The following is a 21,321-nucleotide window of genomic DNA, read 5'->3' on the forward strand; positions in this document are numbered from 1 at the left end:
ATCACCGAATTTAAGCGCTGTCGGGCTGGGCTGGCATTTCGATGGGTGACCATCCGGTCTGCCGAGCGCTGTTGGCAAGCGGGGTGCACTCAGCCCTTGTGAGGCAGACTGAGGAGCTACTTGATTGAGAATTAGCGGCCCCGGTCTCGGAACCAGACATACGGCCGGGAGAGCGGTGTGCTGACAACATCCCCTTCCATCTCCGCATGCAGTGACGTCTGTGCGCTGAGGATGACACGGCGGCCCGTCGGTACCTTTGGGCCTTCATGGCCTGTATGGGAGGAGTTTAGTTTTTAGTTTTTAGTCCACAGCCGTCATGATGCCTTCAAGTGTCTACCATATGTCCATTGGAAGCCAAAGTGAAAGCACTTCATAGCGTCCACCAGTTGTAGTGCCGCAGTGTTGCACACGTTTCGAATAGCGGTTCCTCTGGATGATAGTATATCCGACCCAGCCATCGATCTTGTGTGAGGGTAAACGTGATTCATCCGACGAGGCGACACGTTTCCAGTGATCGACAGTCCAGTCTCGAAGATACCAAGACCACTACAGTCAAGACTGACGATGTCGGCTGTCCAACATCGGGATATACACTGAAGCGCCAAATAAACTAGTATAGGCAAAAATGGTTCAAATGGCTCTGAGCACTATGGGACTCAACTGCTGAGGTCATTAGTCCCCTAGAACTTAGAAATAGTTAAACCTAACTAACCTAAGGACATCACAAACATCCATGCCCGAGGCAGGATTCGAACCTGCGACCGTAGCGGTCTTGCGGTTCCAGACTGCAGCGCCTTTAACCGCACGGCCACTTCGGCCGGCTAGTATAGGCATTCATATTCAAATACAGAGATACGTAAACAGGCAGAATATGCTGCTGCGGTCGGCAACGTCCATATAAGAAAACAACTGTCTGTCGCACTTGTTAGATCGGTTACTACTGCTACAGTGGCAGGTTATCTAGATTTAATTGAGTTTGAGCGTGGTGTTATAGTCGGCGCAGGAGCGATGGGACACAGCGTCTCCGAGTTAGCGATGAAGTGGGGATTTTCCCGTACGACGACCCACGAGTGTATCGTGAATATCAGGAATCTGGTAAAACATCAAATCTCCGACATCACTGCGGCCTGAAAAAGATCCTGCAAGAATGGGACCAACGACGATCGAAGAGAATCGTTCAATGTGACAGAAGTGGGGATTTTCCCGTACGGCCATTTCAAGAGTGTATCGTGAATATCAGGAATCCGGTGAAACATCAAGTCTCCGACATCACTTCGGCCGGAAAAACATCCTGCAAGAACGGGACCAACGACGATTGAAGAGAATCGTTCAATGTGATAGAAGTCCAACCCTTCCGCAAATTGCTGCAGATTTCAATGCTGGGCCATCAACAATTGTCAGCGTGCGAACCATTCAACGGAACATCTTCGACAAGGGCTTTCGGAGCCGAAGGCCCACTCGTGTACCCTTGATGACTGCACGACACAAAGGTTTACGCCTCGCCTGGGCCCGTCGACACCGACATTGGACTGTTGATGACTGGAAACATGTTGCCTGGTCGGAAGAGTCTCGTTTCAAATTGTACCGAGCGGATGGACGTGTATGGATATGGAGACAACCTCATGAATCCATGGACCCTGCATATCAGCAGCTGGTGGAGGCTCTGTAATGGCGTGGGGCGTGTGCAGTTGGATGATATGGGACGCCTGATACGTCTAGATACGTACTTAAGTATGTTATTGTGTTGTCACCGCCAGACATCACACTTGCTAGGTGGTAGCTTAAATCGGCCGCGGTCCATTAGTACATGTCGGACCCGCGTGTCGCCACTGTCAGGATCGCAGACCGAGCGCCACCACAAGGCAGGTCTCGAGAGACTTACTAGCACTCGCCCCAGTTGTACGACGACTTTGCTAGCGACTACACTGACGAAGCCTTTCTCTCATTTGCCGAGAGACAGTTAGAATAGCCTTCAGCTAAGTACATGGCTACGACCTAGCAAGGCGCCATTTGTAACATTGCATGTATCTAAAGAGTCTCACTTGTATCGCCACAATCTCCAGATGGCTCATCAAGAACGATGTATACAATGAGGGATTAAAAGTTAAGTATTCAAGGAGCTACGTACTTTTCTTTATAACATTCATTACGTATCCTGTTTCAGACCTCACTCCATCCTTCGTGAGTTAGCGCGTGCATCTTGACCGCCTCTTTCAATTAGTGTACGTAGTGTTGGCAAGTCTGCCGACACTACATTATCTGCATCCATTCATGTCCATTGTGCATTCTGACGGACTTGGGCAATCCCATCAGGGCAACGCGACACCCTATCACGTCCGGAATTGCTACAGAGTGGGTCCAGGAACACTCTTCTGAGTTTAAACACTTCGACAGTCCACCAGACTACCCGCACATGAACATTATTGAGCATATCTGGGATGCCATGCAACGTGCTGGTCAGAAGAGATCTCCACCCCCCGTACTCTTACGGATTTATGGACAGCTCTGCAGGATTCACGGTGTCAGTTTCCCTCAGCACTACTTTAAACATTGTTCGAGTCCATGCCACGTCGTATTGCCTCAGTTCTGCGTGCTCGTGGGGCCCTATTTGATATTAGGTAGGTGTATCACATTCTTTGTCTCTTCAGTGTACATAGGGGTCATCATCTGCTGAGCCCCATGTTAAAATGTGAACAGTGAACGGTGTGCTCCGAAACACTTGTGGCTGCACCAACATTGTACTTTGTCGTCAGATCTGCCACAGATCGCCGCCTATCCTGCGTTACACAGTGAGCAGGCATCCCACTTCCGCGTTCTATGATGAGGCATGGACCTACTTACGATTCCACCGTGTTTCAATCATTTTGTGTTTATGCTCACGACAGTAGTACGCGAACAGCCGACCAGATTCGCCGTTTCCGAGATACTCGGAGGTAGACAGTGGGTCATGACATTCTGCGCTTTTTCATAGCCACGTATGTCAGTATATTATGAGGCCAGGGCCAGATGGAATCCCATTTCGGTTTTACAGAGGGTACTCTACGCCACTAGCCCCTTGCTTAGCTGGCATTATCGCCCAGTACAAAGTCCCAAGCGACTGTAAAAAAGTTTAGGTGAGTCCTGTATATAAGAAATGTAAAAGAACGGAGCAGCATAATTTCAGGCTAATGCTCCTGAGTCTAGTTTGTTGCAAAAGTCTTGAACACATTCAGAGTTCGAATATAATAAATTTCCTTGCGATGGAAAAGCTTCTGTCCACAAATCAGCACATATTTAGAAAGCATCGCAAATGCGAAACTCAGCTTGCCCTTTTCTCACATGATATCCTAAAAGCCACTGGTGGAGGGCAACAGGCAGATCCCACATTCCTAGATTTCCGGGAAGCGTTTGACACACTGCCACTATAGGCTGTTGACGGAAGTCCGAGCATACGGTTTAGGTTTCCAGAAGTGAGAGTGGCTCCAAGACTTTTGAAGTAATATAACTCAGTATGTTTTCTCAACGGTCAGTGTTCACCTGAAAAAAGGGTATCGTCAGGAATGCCCCAGGGAAGTGTGATACGATCGCTCTTATTCTCTGTATACAAAAATGATCTTTCGGACACAGTGAATAGCAATTTGTGGGAGTATGCTGATGACGCTGTCTTGTACGGGAAGGTGTCGTCGTTGAGTGACTGTAGGAGTATAGCAGATGGCTTAGACAGAATTTCTAGTTCGTGTGATGAATGGCAGATAGCTCTAAATGTAGAAAAACGAAAATTAATCCGAATACAGTATTAACAGCTTGCTTGAAAAAGTCACATCGATTACCTGTCGACGCGTAACGTTGCAAAGCGATATGAAATTGAAGTACACTTCAAGTTAGTAGCAGAAAGGCGAACGGTCGTCTTAGTTTTATTTGGGTGAGTATTGCGAAAGTGTGGGTTATCTGTGAAGGAGACGGCGTATAGAACGTTAGTGCGACACTTTCTTGAGTAGTGTTCGGGTGTTTGGGATCCCCACCAGGTCAGATGAAAGGAAGATGCCGAAGGAAGTCAGAGGCGTGATACTAGATTTGTTAGCGGTGGGTTCGATCGGCCCTCGAGTATTACTGGGATGCTTCGTGAACTCAATTGGGAATCCCTGGAGGGAAGGCAACGTTCTTTAAGCGAGGTTCTATTGCGGGAATTTAGAGAACTGGTATTTGAAGCCGACTGCAAAATGATTCTACTGCTCCCCAGCATAATTCCGTGTAAGGACCGCGAAGACAAAAAAAAGAGAAATGTTGGCTCGTACGGGTGCTTTTAGATAGTCGTTTTTCCCTCGTTCTACTTGCAAGTGGAACAGGATATGTTATAAATGGTACGTGGTATCCCCCGCCATGCATCGTACAGTGGCTTACGGAGTCATATTTATACTGTGTTCATCATAAGAATATACCTGATGTAAACATTACACCACGTATTCTTCCGCGTTTACTTGAATCTCATTGGATTTCGTTTCACGTGGAGCAGAAGCCAAGCTGTGTCCAGGACAGTCAAGTACGATCATAAGAATACGTTTTATGCTGTGTTACACTCACATAGACTGAGCGATAATGCCGGACAACAGCTTTACCGGCGCGTTTAACTTGGACTGTACTGGCCAGCAGGGTAGTCCAACTAACCTGCAAAGATGTGAGCAGTTACAGTTCAGACTTGGAAAGAGACGAACATAGAAACAAAAACTCCAGCACTATCGCGCGCTTCTTAGGTGACCAGACAGAAGGCATAAAATGCTCTCGTTCTCACCTAACACTGGATTATAATTACAAACAAGAGTGATGAAAATTTCTAACTTAAAAACAGGGTTATTTTTCTGAGCGATCTACCTGTGATGCAAAAGCATACTGCAGGGATTTCACCGTATTGTTGAATACTGAAGTCACTGAACAGTCAGTCGACTGATAATCTCTTAGCTCCTTCCTTATCTGAATACAAGAAATACATTTCAGTTCTGGAACTGCCATCTGCTACGTTGATAACGAGCCGATCAACAACAGACTCCAACAAGCCGCCTGGCGCGGCATTTTTCTCTTCTCTTATGACGTGCCGTTCTATATCCCACCAGCGTTCGGCAATGACGCCTGAAAAAGCTGTGTGCGTTAGTTCCAGTACGTCTGACAGCTTAACAGTCTTGTTATTTCTCGCGACAAATCCATTAACTTGGCTCCAGATCAGTTCTGTTGGGTTCATATTGTAATCAAATGTAAAAATGCAGCATTTGTACTATGCGCTCGATGTCGTGAAAATGACTGTTTTTCATGTTTCTACGACACTTATCACTGCCGTCCCTGTGAGACTACATCTGTGATGTAAAACAATAGACATAGTCCAAATAAAGGGTATTTTGTTTTCCGTTTTTGTCCTAAAAATTAAATTATGTTTCATTAATTTAAGCAACCTTTATTAACAGTCTATCATAAAATATCGATAATTAAGAATTCATATTTGAAATGAAGACAGGAATTTTGCATGCAACATGTAATTAGAAACGTAATTATTCATAAAATGATGATGAATTTACGATTACGAGATGTGGGTATTTCAAATTGAACGAGAAAAAAGGACGACCTAGGCGATACTGCAACGAGCGATCCATGAGCTCCACCATAATATCAGTTTACTACACTATAGGTTCCGCTATACATTCAGTGTGTATTTGTATCTCAACTGTATCAAATACAATCTCTCTGAAAATTTCAACGCCAATTTTTTTCTGTAAATTTATGAAAAACATCGAGAACAGCCCATTTCTCAGCACTTTTTAACTGTGTTCCATTCGCGTGTTTCACTACGAAGCAGAAAGAAGGCTCAACCATTTTCACACTGCTTATTGACACCGCTACTATCAGAGCACAAAAGTAGAGAGACTGTGATTAAACACAATTATTGAAATAAAAACTACATAGCTAAGGCGTGATTAAGAAAAACGTTGATGGCTGTTGACATATTAGAATATCTTAAAGTTTCATTTCTCTATAGCTTCCTTGAAGACAGAATCCCAAAAAGAAGAGGTAGATGTTAGAATCTTCACATCACTGTAGTTCATGGAATGCCCTGCATCAATACAATGTTCGATCACAGCTGACTTGCCTGGCTGTGATAAGCGTGTGTATCTTCGATGTTCCACACATCTATAGAGATTAGATTAGCTAACAATTTAATAAACAGAGATAATGGTTTTAATTTGGACAAAGCATGGAATCCGGCTCTTAGGGTAATTAAACTGCAGAGACGTCGTCATGGTGCCATCGCCGGCGAACATGCAGCGACGCATGTGTAAGCTGCCGACCAGCATCTGTAACTCGTAGGCGCGTAACACCGCACTGGAGCATATAATGCCGCGCTTGGAACCTTGTTGTAAATCCTGCGGAATATTGTGTTGAAATCGGGTGACATTGGTTGAAACGTTATTGGAAGATTAATTATCGTCGCAATTGTATGTCCGAAATTTAATGTGGCGCTCAACACGCCCCGAGAAGTTGAAATTCCATTTCGCGTTTGTGTTTATTTAATACAAGGTTATTCTTGTGACGAACTTAGTATAGATAATTTTATCGTCGCACGCGCCCGCAACTCCGCCGGGCGGCATTCGATTTCGCGGAGGGCAGTGGTTATACTGGTTTGGTCCATCGCTAACTATTCACTCGGCCGCCCTCGCAACACACTTAAAGCTAATACGCCAAATTTGTCCACTCATTAATTACTGAAGTTCAAATGGCTCTGAGCACTATGGGACTTAACACCTGAGGTCATCAGTCCCGTAGAACTTAGAACTACTTAAACCTAACTAACCTAAGGACATCACAAACATCCATGCCCGAGGCAGGATTCGAACCTGTGACCGTAGCGGTCGCGCGGTTCCAGACTGAAGCGCCTAGAACCCCTCGGCCACACCGGCCGGTTACTGAAGTTCCAAAACTTATTTTTAGCCAGAAGTGCTACATTTTCTTTAATGTGAAAAATTGCGAAGTTCTGTTTCCATCTGCACATTTGGCTCCCTCGCAAGTGTGACAAAGAAGACAGGAGAGAGTCTGTATTAAGGTTGACGCCATATGACGAGAGGACGGTTCTGGTTTTTTGCGATGCTTTAGCGGGAATTCGGGCCGAAATGAGAGCGCCGCGGCACGCGCGTGGGGACAGCTGGCGAAGCGAGGCGTGCGGGACAGATGCACGCCGGATTCAGCCCGTTCAGGGAAACTCAACTCGCTAAAAATGGAACGCCGCGCCGGCCGCAAGGGGTGAAGGGCTCTCGAGACGGACTGCCTGTCACCGACGCCGCCTGCTCTCGCTGCACGGGCTGCGTGCGCACAGTAGCAGCGAAGCACACGGACAGCACCGCTGAAAGCACCAGGGTGGTCATAAAGTTTTAATTATCTCCTCAAAATAAATAAATAAATTACTTAATTATGCATGGTGTATCAGAATCATCCGATTTTTAAAAATCGTAACTATTACGTTCTTTGAGGTATGTCCTTGAACGACGTACTGTTGGAAAGAGCAAACTCTCGAGTTTTACACGGTTACCGCTAGGTAGCAGCAGTGTGCGCCCACTTAAGTGCCAATAAAAATGGTATCAGGACAACAGAAGGCGTTTTGTGTTCTACGTTTTGCGCAGTGCGGGTCAGTAGTAACTGTTAAGCGTGTTGTGTGGATCCTCCTACAGCACAGGGCATGCATAATTCCGAGAAACAAGTTGTTTGTGTAAAGGCAAATCGTCGGGACGTCCACAAGTGTCTGACACAGACGTAGAACGCATCCATCATACACTACTGGCCATTAAAATTGCTACACCAAGAAGAAATACAGATGATAAACGAGTATTCATTGGGCAAATATCTTATACTAGAACTGACATGTGATTACATTTTCACGCTATTTGGGTGCATAGATCCTGAGAAATCAGTACCCAGAACAACCACCTCTGGCCGTAGTAACGGCCTTGATACGCCTGGGCATTGAGTCAAACAGAGCTTGGATGGCGTGTGCAGGTACAGCTGCCCATGCAGCTTCAACACGATACCACAGTTCATGAAGAGTAGTGACTGGCGTATTGTGACGAGCCAGTTGCTCGGCCACCATTGACCAGACGTTTTCAGTTGGTGAGATATCTGAAGAATGTGCTGGCCAAGGCAGCAGTCGAACATTTTCTGTATCCAGAAACGCCCGTACAGGACCTGCAACATGCGGTCGTGCATTATCCTGCTGAAATGTAGGGTTTCGCAGGGATCGAATTAAGGGTAGAGCCACGGGTCGCAACACATCTGAAATGTAAACCACTGTTCAAAGTGCCGTCAATGCGAACCAGAGGTGACCGAGACGTGTAACCAATGGCACCCAATACCATCACGCCGGGTGATACGCCAGTATGGCGATGACGAATACACGCTTCCAATGTGCGTTCACCGCGATGTCGCCAAACGCGGATGCGACCATCATGATGCTGTAAACAGAACCTGGATTCATCCGACAAAATGACGTTTTGCCATTCGTGCACCCAGGTTCGTCGTTGAGTACACCATCGCAGGCGCTCCTATCTGTGATGTAGCGTCAAGGGTAACCGCAGCCATGGTCTCCGAGCTGATAGTCCATGCTGCTGCATACGTCGTCGAACTGTTCGTGCAGATGGTTGTTGTCTTTCAAACGTCCCCATCTGTTGATTCAGGGATCGAGACGTGGCTGCATGATCCGTTACAGACATGCGGATAAAATGCCTGTCATCTCGACTGCTAGTAATACGAGGCCGTTGAGATTCAGCACGGCGTTCCGTATTACCCTCCTGAACTCACCGATTCCATATTCTGCTAACAGTCATTGGATCACGATCAACGCGAGCTGCAATGTCGCGATACGATAAACCGCAATCGCGATAGGATACAATTCGACCTTTATCAGAGTCGGAAACGTGATGGTACGCATTTCTCCTCCTTACACGAGGCATCACAACAACGTTTCACCAGGCAACGCAGGTCAACTGCTGTTTGTGTACGAGAAATCGGTTGGAAACTTTCCTCATGTCAGCACGTTGTAGGTGTCGCCACCGGCGCCAACGTTGTGTGAATGCTCTGAAAAGCTAATCATTTGCATATTACAGCATCTTCTTCCTGTCGGTTAAATTTCGCGTCTGTAGCACGTCATCTTCGTGGTGTAGCAATTTTAATGGCCAATAGTGTAGTTTCACAAGGTGTCCGCAGAAATCCATTCGCCGTGCAGCTCGACAGCTCAACATGCCCCCGATCTCCCTCTGGCGTGTGTTTGCGTCGACGTTTACAGATGCAACCATACAAAATTCAGTTGCTGCAAGCTCTGCGTGAAGGTGACAAACAACAACATGTGGAGTTCTGAAATTTAGTTCTTGGCAAGATGGGGGATGACAGTTTTCTTCCACGCTTAGTGTTTAGTGACGAGGCAACATTCCATTTAAATGGAAAGATGAACCGTTGGAGTTGTTCAACATGAGAGGGACTCTCCAAAATCTTATGTGTTTTGTGCAGTTTCACGGGAAAAGGTGTATGGTCCATTTTTCATTGCCGAGAACACTGATGCAAGAAGCACATATCTCGATTTGCTTGAGAACTTTCTTTTTCCGCAGTTGGAGACTGATTCGAAAGACTTCATTTACCAACAGGATGAGGCACCGCCACACTGGCAACTGGAAGTGTGGGAATTTTTAATTCAAAGGATTACTGAACGATGGATCGGCCGCACTGGATCGGGTGATTCAGCCTTACATTACTGGCCTCCGAGCTCACCGGACCTCACTCTATGTGATTATTTCTTGTGAGGGTTTGTAAAAGACTCTGGTTTATGCGTCTCCGTTACCACAACAATGAATGAACTGAGAGAGATAGCATAACAGCAGCTGTAACTCAAGACGTGCTCGCTGCAGTGTGGGCACAATATGAATACCGCATTGACATATGCCGTGCATCTCAAGGGGGGCATATTGACCACCTATGAAAAGGTACGAAAAAAAACTTTTTGGGTTTCTCTTCATAAAAAAACAAAAGTTGTTGTATATGTTTATTAATTTCAGAAATATAAACATGCCAAATGGGCACTGTCAGCCATCCATTGCCATGAGTAAAGGTATCGTTGATGTCGATGCTGAAGTTCAGTTTACATCCACAAAATACTGCTGGTCCATCTAGAAGGGCGTGTGCAGCGACAGATTTAATTGTGTTCTTCTTCTTGTCGGCAGCAGAAGTTGTCATTTCGACGTCTTCTATGGTTTTGTATATTGTCTGTCTTGCACGTCGCCGATTCTTTTTGGTACACCCTGTATTTTGTTCCCTTGCAGGTGTACGAGTATATTTACGAATAGGGCCTAATATGGCTGAAAGCTACATTCGTACGTGTACTTCGTAATCGCTAAGAGAGAGAGGTGAGAAAGGAGTGGATCCCGTCTACATGTCAGACTGACGATTGCGATTCTGATTAGCTGAGAATCATTTTTAAAGGGTTTTCACGCATTCGTGCAAATAAGTACCGATCTGTAGACAAATGATCTTTTTCTGCACTCCGTGGACTAGACAATGTTGCCTGTTCTGGCTTCAAAACATGTCTTCCCGGATATCTTGTTCCCTTGGGTTTACAGTACAATCCTCCTTTTGGGATCTTCTCCTTTGGCATTCTGTCGCAATGCTTTCTCCAGTCATTTCTATAGTTTACAATTTTTCTTCCAAAGAATTTATTCCTAGTTCTTCCCTTATATTTCATTTGAAATTTTATCTGAAACGCCACGTTCTGTTACTGTGCTTAACAAACTCATTTCGGCAGCATCTATCTTGCTTGTATCAAATTTTTGACAATGTCGGTGTTTCAAATCCATAGTTTTTTGGCATATATTTATTGAACCACATGTCTGCTGGAACATAGGTAATTTATGTGATATCCTCCAAAAGTCGCGGTGCCACACCTCAGTCAGCAAAGCGCAGCGATACCACAGCCATTAGCGACGTCTTGCTGCAGTCGACGACGAATGGGAGATGATAAAAAAGACACCCCCCTCCATCAGCACAGCTGGGCTCTCGCATGGAGGTCAACATACAGCCGAGCTTGGAAACGCTCTGCTTCAGTTCGTGACCTCAGCTGAAGCAGTCAACATCATCGAATAGCACTAAAGACTAAGATGGAAACGTACTGTTATAAATGTTATATCACTTTGTTAATTAGTGCATCAAATGATGCTTTAATAGTCAATGACAGTCGAAATTGTCAAGCACTCCTGTGACAAAGAATTGTATCAAGTTAAATAAATCTTTTTATCATTCATGTAATAAAGTGAACTAATATTTCGTTTGTTGTAGTTACGATAAGCCATTTCCCAGAGCAACAAAAAAGCCCACTGTTATGACCGCATGACTGTAGTTTCATCTGGTCATAACAATTTGTTTTTGAAATTCTTTTCATATTTATAGCTGACTTATGTTCCTAAGTAATTAAAACTCGTAACTTGTTCTAATGTAATGTCACTGAATACAATTTTGGTTATAACAGTATATTTACCTTTGAAGGTCAATGTTTTTCTGTTATTTATGAAAATTTTATAATTACCACATACATTCCGTAACATATATAGCGCTCTTTGCAGCACGTCTTCAGTTTTACTTATAGCAATCTGATCATCAGCAAATAACATCGTCTTAAGGGCAAAATTTGGAGCAATACAAATGCCTCCGCTGATTTTATACATCTGTTCTCTAATCAAATTGTCTATATAAATTGTAAACAAAATAGGAGACAAGCTACAACCTTGCCTTACACATTGGTTCACATGTACTTTTTTCTATAGGCCTACCTTCCGTTTCTGACAAGTATGCTGATTGTTGTGTATTTACATAAATATTTTAATACTCTAATTAGATGATTCGGATATCCTCTTTGAGGCACGACTTCCCATAATTTTCCCCTATTTAATCGGTCTAATGCATTTTCGTAGTTGGTAAGTTATATGAGTTTCAAGGTTGCATTTCCTTCTCTTTTTCTATACTGAAGCGCCAAAGAAACTGGAATAGGCATGCGCATTCAAATACAGATAAATGTAAACAGACAGAATACGGCGATGCGGTCGGCAACACCTATATATGGCAATAAGCGTCCGGCGCAGTTGGAGGATAGGTTACTGCTGCTATAATGGCAGGTTATCAAAATTCAAGTGAGCCTGAACGTGCTGTTACAGTCGGCGCACGAGCGATGGGACACAGCATGTCCAAGGTAGCGACGTAGTGGCGATTTGCTCGTACAACCATTTCGCAAGCGTGCCATGAATATCAGGAATGCGGTAAAACATCAGATCTCCGACATCGCTGATGCCGGAAAATATCCTGCAAGAACGGGACCAACGACGACTGAAAGAATCGTTCAGCGTGACAGAAGTGCAAGCCTTACGCACATTGTTGCAGATTTCAATGCTGGGCCATCAACGAGTGTCAGCGTGCGAACCGTTCAACGAAACATCAGCGATATGGGCTTTCGGAGCCGAAGGCCCACTCGTGTGCCCTTGATGACTGCACGACACAAGGCTTTTCGCCTCGCCTGTGCCCGCCAACACCGACATTGGACTGTTGATTGCTAGAAACATGTTGCCTGGCCGGACGAGCCCCGTTTCAAATTGTATTGAGCGGATGGACGTGTACGGGCATGGAGACAACCTCATGAATCCATGAACCCTGCATGTCAGCAGGCGACTGCTCAAGCTGGTGAATGCTCTGTAATGGTGTGGTTGTGGGCAGCTGGAGAGATATGGGACCTCTGATACGTCTAGATTCGACTCTGACAGGTGACACGTACGTAAGCATCTAGTCTGATCACCTGCATCCATTCATGTCCATTGTGCATTCAGACGGACTTGGGCAATTCCAATAGGACAATGCGATACCCCACACGTCGAGAATTGCTACAGAGTGGCTCTAGAAACTTTCTTCTGAGCTTGAACACTTCCGCTGGCCACAAAACTCCCCCGACATGCGCGTTATTGAGGATATCCAGGATGCTTTGCAGCGTGCTCATACTCTTACGGATTTATCTAGAGCCCTGCTGGATTCTTGGTGTCAGTTCCCTGCAGCACTACTTCAGACATTAGTCGAGTCCATGCCACGTCGTGTTGCGGTACTTCTGCGTGCTCGCCGGGGCCCTGCACGAAATTAGGCAGGTGTACTAGTTTCTTTGGCTCTTCAATGTATTATCTACTTAACTGTGAAAGAGGGATCCGTGCAGGATCGTCCTTTTCCAAAATCGCTTTGTTCTTCTAGTGATAAAACGTATGTGATGGTTCGTACTCTTTACTTAATATTCTTGCAAACCCGTATATTTTGTAGTCTGTATCAAAAAAAAATACTTGCTTATCAGTTTCACACCTGTTCTAGCGCCTTTCTTAAAATATAGGCATAATTTGGGCATTGAAACCATGGTCTTGGAATATTACATCCATTCCAACCTCTGTTAATTAGGTTCAGAAATGTAATTTAGTACTGGTCCCCCGTACTCCACAATTCTGCACTGATTCCATCTTCTCTTGTAGTCTTCCTGCTCTTCATTTATTTTAATAATGGTACAATACTTTGCTTCCATCTTACTGTAAACGGCAGTAACGGGGTAGGAGTGGCATACGACTACGATGTACAGTTACCCGTCAGTTACAGCAGCAGCAAACGGGCCGATGCCAGTAAAGAGAGTTTTTCATAAGATGGATCTGTGCTTCTGCTCGCCATGTCTGGCGCCCGCTACTTAGCCATTCAGAATCCTGGAAGGCACCACGGATGTCTCTATAGAATGCAGTACTTGAGCCGCCACCAAAGAATGTGAAAAATTGTATAAAGTGCGTCTGTACCAAACACAGCGTCGTCAGGCTTCCTTATGCAGATGGCAGGTTGTTCAACTGGGCGACTACCTCGCTAAAATCAGCTTACTCGAAGAACCATCGAGGGCAAGAAGTGACCCCAACAAAACTGCAACTGAACACTAATATTCCTTGGTATAACTAACGGACGTCCACGGAGTACACTTACATACGAGGTGTGGCTAGAAAAAAACCGGACTAGTACTGGTGAAACAATAAAACGAATGCAAAAAGGCTGAAAGTCGCGTGGCCTGTCACGTGACTCTCGCTCCGCCTACTGCTCGAGTTTCATCTGCCTCCTGCACTCAGTCTGCCCGTGGCGTCTGTTTTAAGTAGTTGACGTTTTGTCTGTGCTTCGGAAAATGTTGAGTGTACAGAAAGAACAGCGCGTTAACATCAAATTTTGTTTCAAACTAGGAAAATCTGCAAGTGAAACGTTTGTAATGTTACAACAAGTGTACGGCGATGATTGTTTATCGCGAACACAAGTGTTTGAGTGGTTTAAACGATTTAAAGATGGCCGCGAAGACACCAGTGATGACACTCGCACTGGCAGACCATTGTCAGCAAAAACTGATGCAAACATTGAAAAAATCGGTAAACTTGTTCGACAAGATCGCCGTTTAACAATCAGAGCAGTGTCTGAGTTAACAGGAGTTGACAAGGAAAGTGTTAGGCAGATTCTTCATGAAAGTTTCAACATGAACAAAGTGTGTTCAAAAATGGTTCCAAAGTGTCTCACAATTGAACAGAAGGAACGCCGAAGAATGATTTGTTCTGACATCCTGGAAAACATTGAAAGTGATCCCACCTTCTTACGAAATGTTATTACTTGCGATGAATCGTGGTTTTTTACTTACGATCCCGAAACGAAACGCCAATCGATGCATTGGAAAACTCCTGGTCCTCCACGACAAAAAAAAGCACGAATGTCAAAATCGAAATTCAAGGCAATGATGATTGTTTTTTTTGACATCAAAGGGATTGTGCACATTGATTGGGTACCAGAGGGACAAACAGTGAATCAGCATTACTACATTAGCGTCCTGGCTACCCTACGTGAGCGAGTACGGAGAAAACGGAACGATTTGTGGAGAAAAAAGTCATGGCTCCTTCACCAAGACAATGCCCCAGCTCACAGTGCGTTGTCAGTGAAGACGTTTTTGGCAAAACACAACATTCCCATCTTAGATCATCCACCCTACTCACCTGATTTGGCCCCCTGTGACTTTTTTCTTTTCCCTAAAGTCAAGTCAGCTTTGAAAGGAACTAGATTTGAGACTGTTGAAGCAGTAAAAGAAAAAGCGACGGAAGTAATGTATGGACTTATGAAAATGATCTGCAGCATTGCTATGAACAGTGGAAAATTCGTATGGAGCGGTGTAGAGACCGAGGAGGAGAGTACATTGAAGGAGATAACATGAAATTGTAAATAATTGTAAATAAATGTTTTTTCCAGCATCAGTCCGGTTTTTTTCTAGCCGCACCTCGTACCCAGAAACTGCAGTGTGCTTAAAGACCGTGCGAGAGTGCGCCAACCGTTGGTTCGGCGCAGGGGTAGATGCCAACAAGTAGGTGGGTGCTAAGACAGAGAGCAAAAATAATGAGAAGTATAGTATTTACGTTACTCTGGTTTACTTAACTTGAGTTACAGCAAGCTCAGAATACAATGCAAATAGTTCTGCGAGACAGGCAATTTCGTCGTATACAGTAACAACAGAGACGAAATAATAAGGCTTGGAAAGCACAGAGATAACTCCACGAACAGACTAGGTCTGGCGTCGGCGCGGCATCTTCGTAAGTCGACTCTATGATGGTGCTAACCACGCATGCTGCAGAGAGTGTGTCTCGGAGTCGGCCACAAAATGGTTCAAATGGTTCTGAGCACTATGGGACTTAACATTTGAGGTCATCAGTCCCCTAGACTTAGAACTACTTAAACCTAACTAACCTAAGGACATCACACACATCCATGCCCGAGGCAGGATTCGAACCTGGAACCGTAGCAGCACCGCGGTTTCAGACCAAGCGCCTAAAAGCACTCGGCCACAGCTGCCGGCAGTCAGCCACAGATTGGCGAGCAGTCACGTGGGTTACTGCCAACTTCTCGACATGGACTGCCTAGCGTAGTATCGATAGAGTACGATGCCACAACCATAAGTGTCTCCAATACTGATAAAATGCGCCTTGCGTAGAGACCGACAACACAGTTAACACACTGCGCTCTTACACTGAAGCGCCAAAGAAACTGGTATGGGAATGCGTATTCAAATACAGACATGTAAACAAGCAGAATTCGGCGTTGGGTCGGCAGTGCCTATATAAGACAAGTCTTTGGTGCAGTTGTTAGATCGGTTACTGCTGCTACAATGGCAGGTTATCAAGATTTAAGTGAGTCTGAGCGTGGTGTTACAGTCGGCGCACGAGCGATGAGACACAGCGTCTTCGATGTAGCGATGAAGTGGGGATTTTCCCGTACGACCATTGCACGAGTGTACCGTGAATATCAGGGATCCAGTGTCCGCCTGCTTAGCTGGGTGGTAACGTGCTTGCCTCCCAAGCACTGGGCCCTGGGCCCTGGTTCGAATCCCGGCCGCAAGTCGCCCAATGTGGCGCCGACTGGGCCTTCCCGGCCAACAATGCCATACGATCATCAGGAACCATGCTTTTGCTTTGCATTGCTTTTCACAATATATATAAATGACCTAGTAGATAGTGTCGGAAGTTCCATGCGGCTTTTCGCGGATGATGCTGTAGTATACAGAGAAGTTGCAGCATTAGAAAATTGTAGCGAAATGCAGGAAGATCTGCAGCGGATAGGCACTTGGTGCAGGGAGTGGCAACTGTCCCTTAACATAGACAAATGTAATGTATTGCGAATACATAGAAAGAAGGATCCTTTATTGTATGATTATATGATAGCGGAACAAACACTGGTAGCAGGTACTTCTGTAAAATATCTGGGAGTATGCGTGCGGAACGATTTGAAGTGGAATGATCATATAAAATTAATTGTTGGTAAGGCGGGTACCAGGTTGAGATTCATTGGGAGAGTGCTTAGAAAATGTAGTCCATCAACAAAGGAGGTGGCTTGCAAAACACTCGTTCGACCTATTCTTGAGTATTGCTCATCAGTGTGGGATCCGTACCAGATCGGGTTGACGGAGGAGATAGAGAAGATCCAAAGAAGAGCGGCGCGTTTCGTCACAGGGTTATTTGGTAATCGTGATAGCGTTACGGAGATGTTTAATAAACTCAAGTGGCAGACTCTGCAAGAGAGGCGCTCTGCATCGCGGTGTAGCTTGCTCGCCAGGTTTCGAGAGGGTGCGTTTCTGGATGAGGTATCGAGTATATTGCTTCCCCCTACTTATACCTCCCGAGGAGATCACGAATGTAAAATTAGAGAGATTAGAGCGCGCACGGAGGCTTTCAGACAGTCGTTCTTCCCGCGAACCATACGCGACTGGAACAGGAAAGGGAGGTAATGACAGTGGCACGTAAAGTGCCCTCCGCCACACACCGTTGGGTGGCTTGCGGAGTATGAATGTAGATGTAGATGTAGAATCCAGTAAAACACTAAAATCTCCGACATCGCTGCGGCCGGAAAAAGATCCTGCATGAACGGGACCGAGGAATACTGAAGAGAATCATTCAATGTGACAGAAGTGCAACCCTTCCGCAAATTGCTGCAGATTTCGAGAAGCTTTTTGAAATGCTGAGTTAAAGAAGAGTGTTAAGGATTAGATGGATAGATAAAGTACCACATAAAGAGACATGGTTCACTTAGTTTCATGTTCCAAGATAAATCCTAATGATTTGGAATGAGTTATTTTACATTCACGTCGCAAATTAATTTGTACACTACTGGCCGTTAAAACTGCTACACCACGAAGATGACGTGCTACAGCCGCGAAATTTAACCGACAGGAAGAAGATGCTGTGATATGCAAATGATTAGCTTTTCAGAGCATTCACACAACGTTGGCGCCGGTGGCGGCACCTACAACGTGCTGACATGAGGAAAGTTTCCAAGCGATTTCTCATACACAAACAGCAGTTGACCGGCGTTGCCTGGTGAAACGTTGTTGTGATGCTTCGTGTAAGGAGGAGAAATGCGTATCATCACGTTTCCGACTTCGATAAGGGTCGGATTGTAGTCTATCGCGATTGCGGTTTATCGTATCGCGACATTGCTGCTCGCGTTGGTCGAGATCCAATGACTGTTAGCAGAATATGGAATCGGTGGGTTCAGGAGGGTAATACGGAACGCCGTGCTGGATCCCAACGGCCTCGTATTACTATCAGTCGAGATGACAGGCATCTTATCCGCATGGCTGTAACGGATCGTGGAGCCACGTCTCGATCCATGAGTCAATAGATGGGGACGTTTGCAAGACGAACAGTTGGCCGACGTTTGCAGCAGCATGGAATATCAGCTCGGGACCATGGCTGCGGTTACCCTTGACGCTGCATCACAGACAGGAGCGCCTGCAATGGTGTACTCAACGACGAGCCTGGGTGCACGAGTGGCAAAACGTCATTTTTTCGGATGAATCCAGGTTCTGTTTACAGCATCATGATGGTCGCGTCCGTGTTTGGCGACATCGCGGTGAACGCTCATTGGAAGCGTGTATTCGCCATCGCCATATTGGCGTATCACCCGGTGTGATGGTATGGGGTGCCATTGGTTACACGTCTCGGTCACCTCTTGTTCTCATTGACGGCACTTTGAACAGTGGACGTTACATTTCAGATGTGTTACGACCCGTGGCTCTACCCTTAATTCGATCCCTGCGAAACCCTACATTTCAGCAGGATAATGCACGACCGCATGTTACAGGTCCTGTACGGGCCTTTCTGGATACAGAAAATGCTCGACTACTGCCCGGGCCAGCACATTCTCCAGATCTCTCACCAATTGAAAACGTCTGGTCAATGGTGGCCGTGCAACTGGCTCGTCACAATACGGCAGTCACTACTCTTGATGAACTGTGGTATCGTGTTGAAGCTGCATGGGCAGCTGTACCTGTACACGCCATCCAGCCTAGGCGTATCAAGGCCTTTATTACGGCCAGAGGTGGTTGTTCTGGGTACTGATTTCTCAGGATCTATGCATCCAAATTGCGTGAAAATGTAATCACATGTCAGTTCTATTATGATATATTTGTACAATGAATACCCGTTTATCATCTGCATTTCTTCTTGGCGTAGTAATTTTAATGGCCAGTAGTGTATATGGCTACATTTATAAGATATTTTAAAAATGTTTTAATTTTTGTAACATGCCAATATTAGTTAGTGATTGCTACCTATCACCTTTTGCACATTACAATGATATAAATCCTACGGAATAGAAGAAGTTGTCAAGGAGGAACTTTTTCAGTCAGTTTTCAGATTGTACTTTGCTGTCTGTCAGACAATTTACATCACTGGGTAAGTGGTCAAAATTTTTTGTTGCAGCGTTGTGCACACCTTTTATGCTAAAGCAACCTTAGTGTGGAGTAATGAATTTCATTTTTCGTCCTGGTATTGTAATTGTGCGCATCATCGTTCCCTTTGAACTGTAGTGGATTATTTGCAAAAAAATTCATGAGGGAATAAATATACTGTGAAGCTGTACTCAGAATACGCAACTCCTTAATGTCTACAAGATGATCGTGGGTGAGCGCTACATATTTTTCTTATCGAATGCTTCTGATCACCGAAAGTCGTCTTTCTTGAAGATGAGTTATCCCAAAACATTATTCCAAATGAGACTGCTGAATGGAAATATCCAAAATATGTCAATTTACTGATCTGTGTTTTTATCCCCAATATTTGAAGCGATTCTATGTGCAAATACGGCTGAAACGACTTGTTTTAGGAGTTTCAAAATTTGCTTTTTCCAGTTTAAATTCTCATCAATGGGGACACCTAAAATTTTCGAAGTTTCCACCCTGTTTATTATTTCACGATGTGTTATCATTGGCGTGGTACCTCTATATTCGAAAAACTGACTATATGGTGTCTTTTTTAGAATTGAGAGTGAGATGATTCGGAGAATGCCGGCCGCTGTGGTCTAGCGGTTCTAGGCGCGCAGTCCGGAACCGCGTGACTGCTACGGTCGCAGGTTCGAATCCTGCCTCGGGCATGGATGTGTGTGATGTCATTAGGTTAGTTAGGTTTAAGTAGTTCTAAGTTCTAGGGGACTGATGACCACAGATGTTAAGTCCCATAGTGCTCAGAGCCATTTGAACCATTTGATTCGGAGAAAACCACTCAGTGATACTTTTAAGAAGACTAGCATTTCTTCTGTTTCGGTATGTATCCAATACTAATGTATCAGTTCTGACGCATCAAGGGATAGTTAATTTTGTAATTGGGGAGCGAGGGCCGTCGCTGGGGGAGTGTGGGGAATAAAAATTCCAGAGGAAGATCATGGCTTGAATACAGAACTCAGATTCATAAGCAGCAGTTATGCAAATACGGAAAGACTTGCTCGAAATGGAGTGGAGAGCTGCTGCATATCCAGTCTTCAGACCGATAACAAGAAGAATAAGAACGGATATGTGTGTGGTGCATCATTGGCGGTGCGCTGTGGCGCATGCAACAGGTCGGGACCATAGAGTAAATATCTCTGGAGTGAGCATTCACATGCGCAGAACAGATTTTGTGGAGGAGGAGGAGGATATTAGTGCTTAACGTCCCGTCGACAACGAGGTCATTAGAGACGGAGCGCAAGCTCGGGTGAGGGAAGGATGGGGAAGGAAATCGGCCGTGCCCTTTCAAAGGAACCATCCCGGCATTTGCCTGAAGCGATTTAGGGAAATCACGGAAAACCTAAATCAGGATGGCCGGAGACGGGATTGAACCGTCCTCCTCCCGAATGCGAGTCCAGTGTGCTAACCACTGCGCCACCTCGCTCGGTACAGATTTTGTGTTGTCAACATTCATTGTCGGCCTGGCCACGTGTTCTCGGGACGTCGTGTGTTTGTCCGTATAGCGCCCTGTATATTTCGAATGTCACTGCATCCCTAGTACAGACGGATTCTTTTCGTAGGTGTCGTGGATTATTTTTATATGTTGCGCAGACATTTTAACAGTATCCATTTGATACCGGGAATAAACCAGCCGCGTAACTTTTAAGGACAAGTGATATTGCATTCTGCTTCTTTGCGATAGGTGTCACAGTTCAGATGCACTCGATTTTTGGTAGTTTTCGGTATGATACGGCATCCACCCTCCGTCGTATGGAATCCCTGATGCGCTGATGCAGCCCTGGAGAATGGCGTATTGTATCACAGCCGTCCACAATACGAGCACGAAGAGTCTCTACATTTGGTACCGGGGTTGCGTAGACAAGAGCTTTGAAATGCCCCCATAAATGAAAGTCAAGAGGGTTGAGGTCAGCAGGTCAGCAGAGTTTCATGGAATTGGTCCGCCTCTACCAATCCGTTGGTCACCGAATCTGTTGTTGAGAAGC

The sequence above is a fragment of the Schistocerca nitens genome, chromosome 8 (assembly GCF_023898315.1).
Source record: "Schistocerca nitens isolate TAMUIC-IGC-003100 chromosome 8, iqSchNite1.1, whole genome shotgun sequence".
Lineage (NCBI taxonomy): Eukaryota > Metazoa > Arthropoda > Insecta > Orthoptera > Acrididae > Schistocerca > Schistocerca nitens.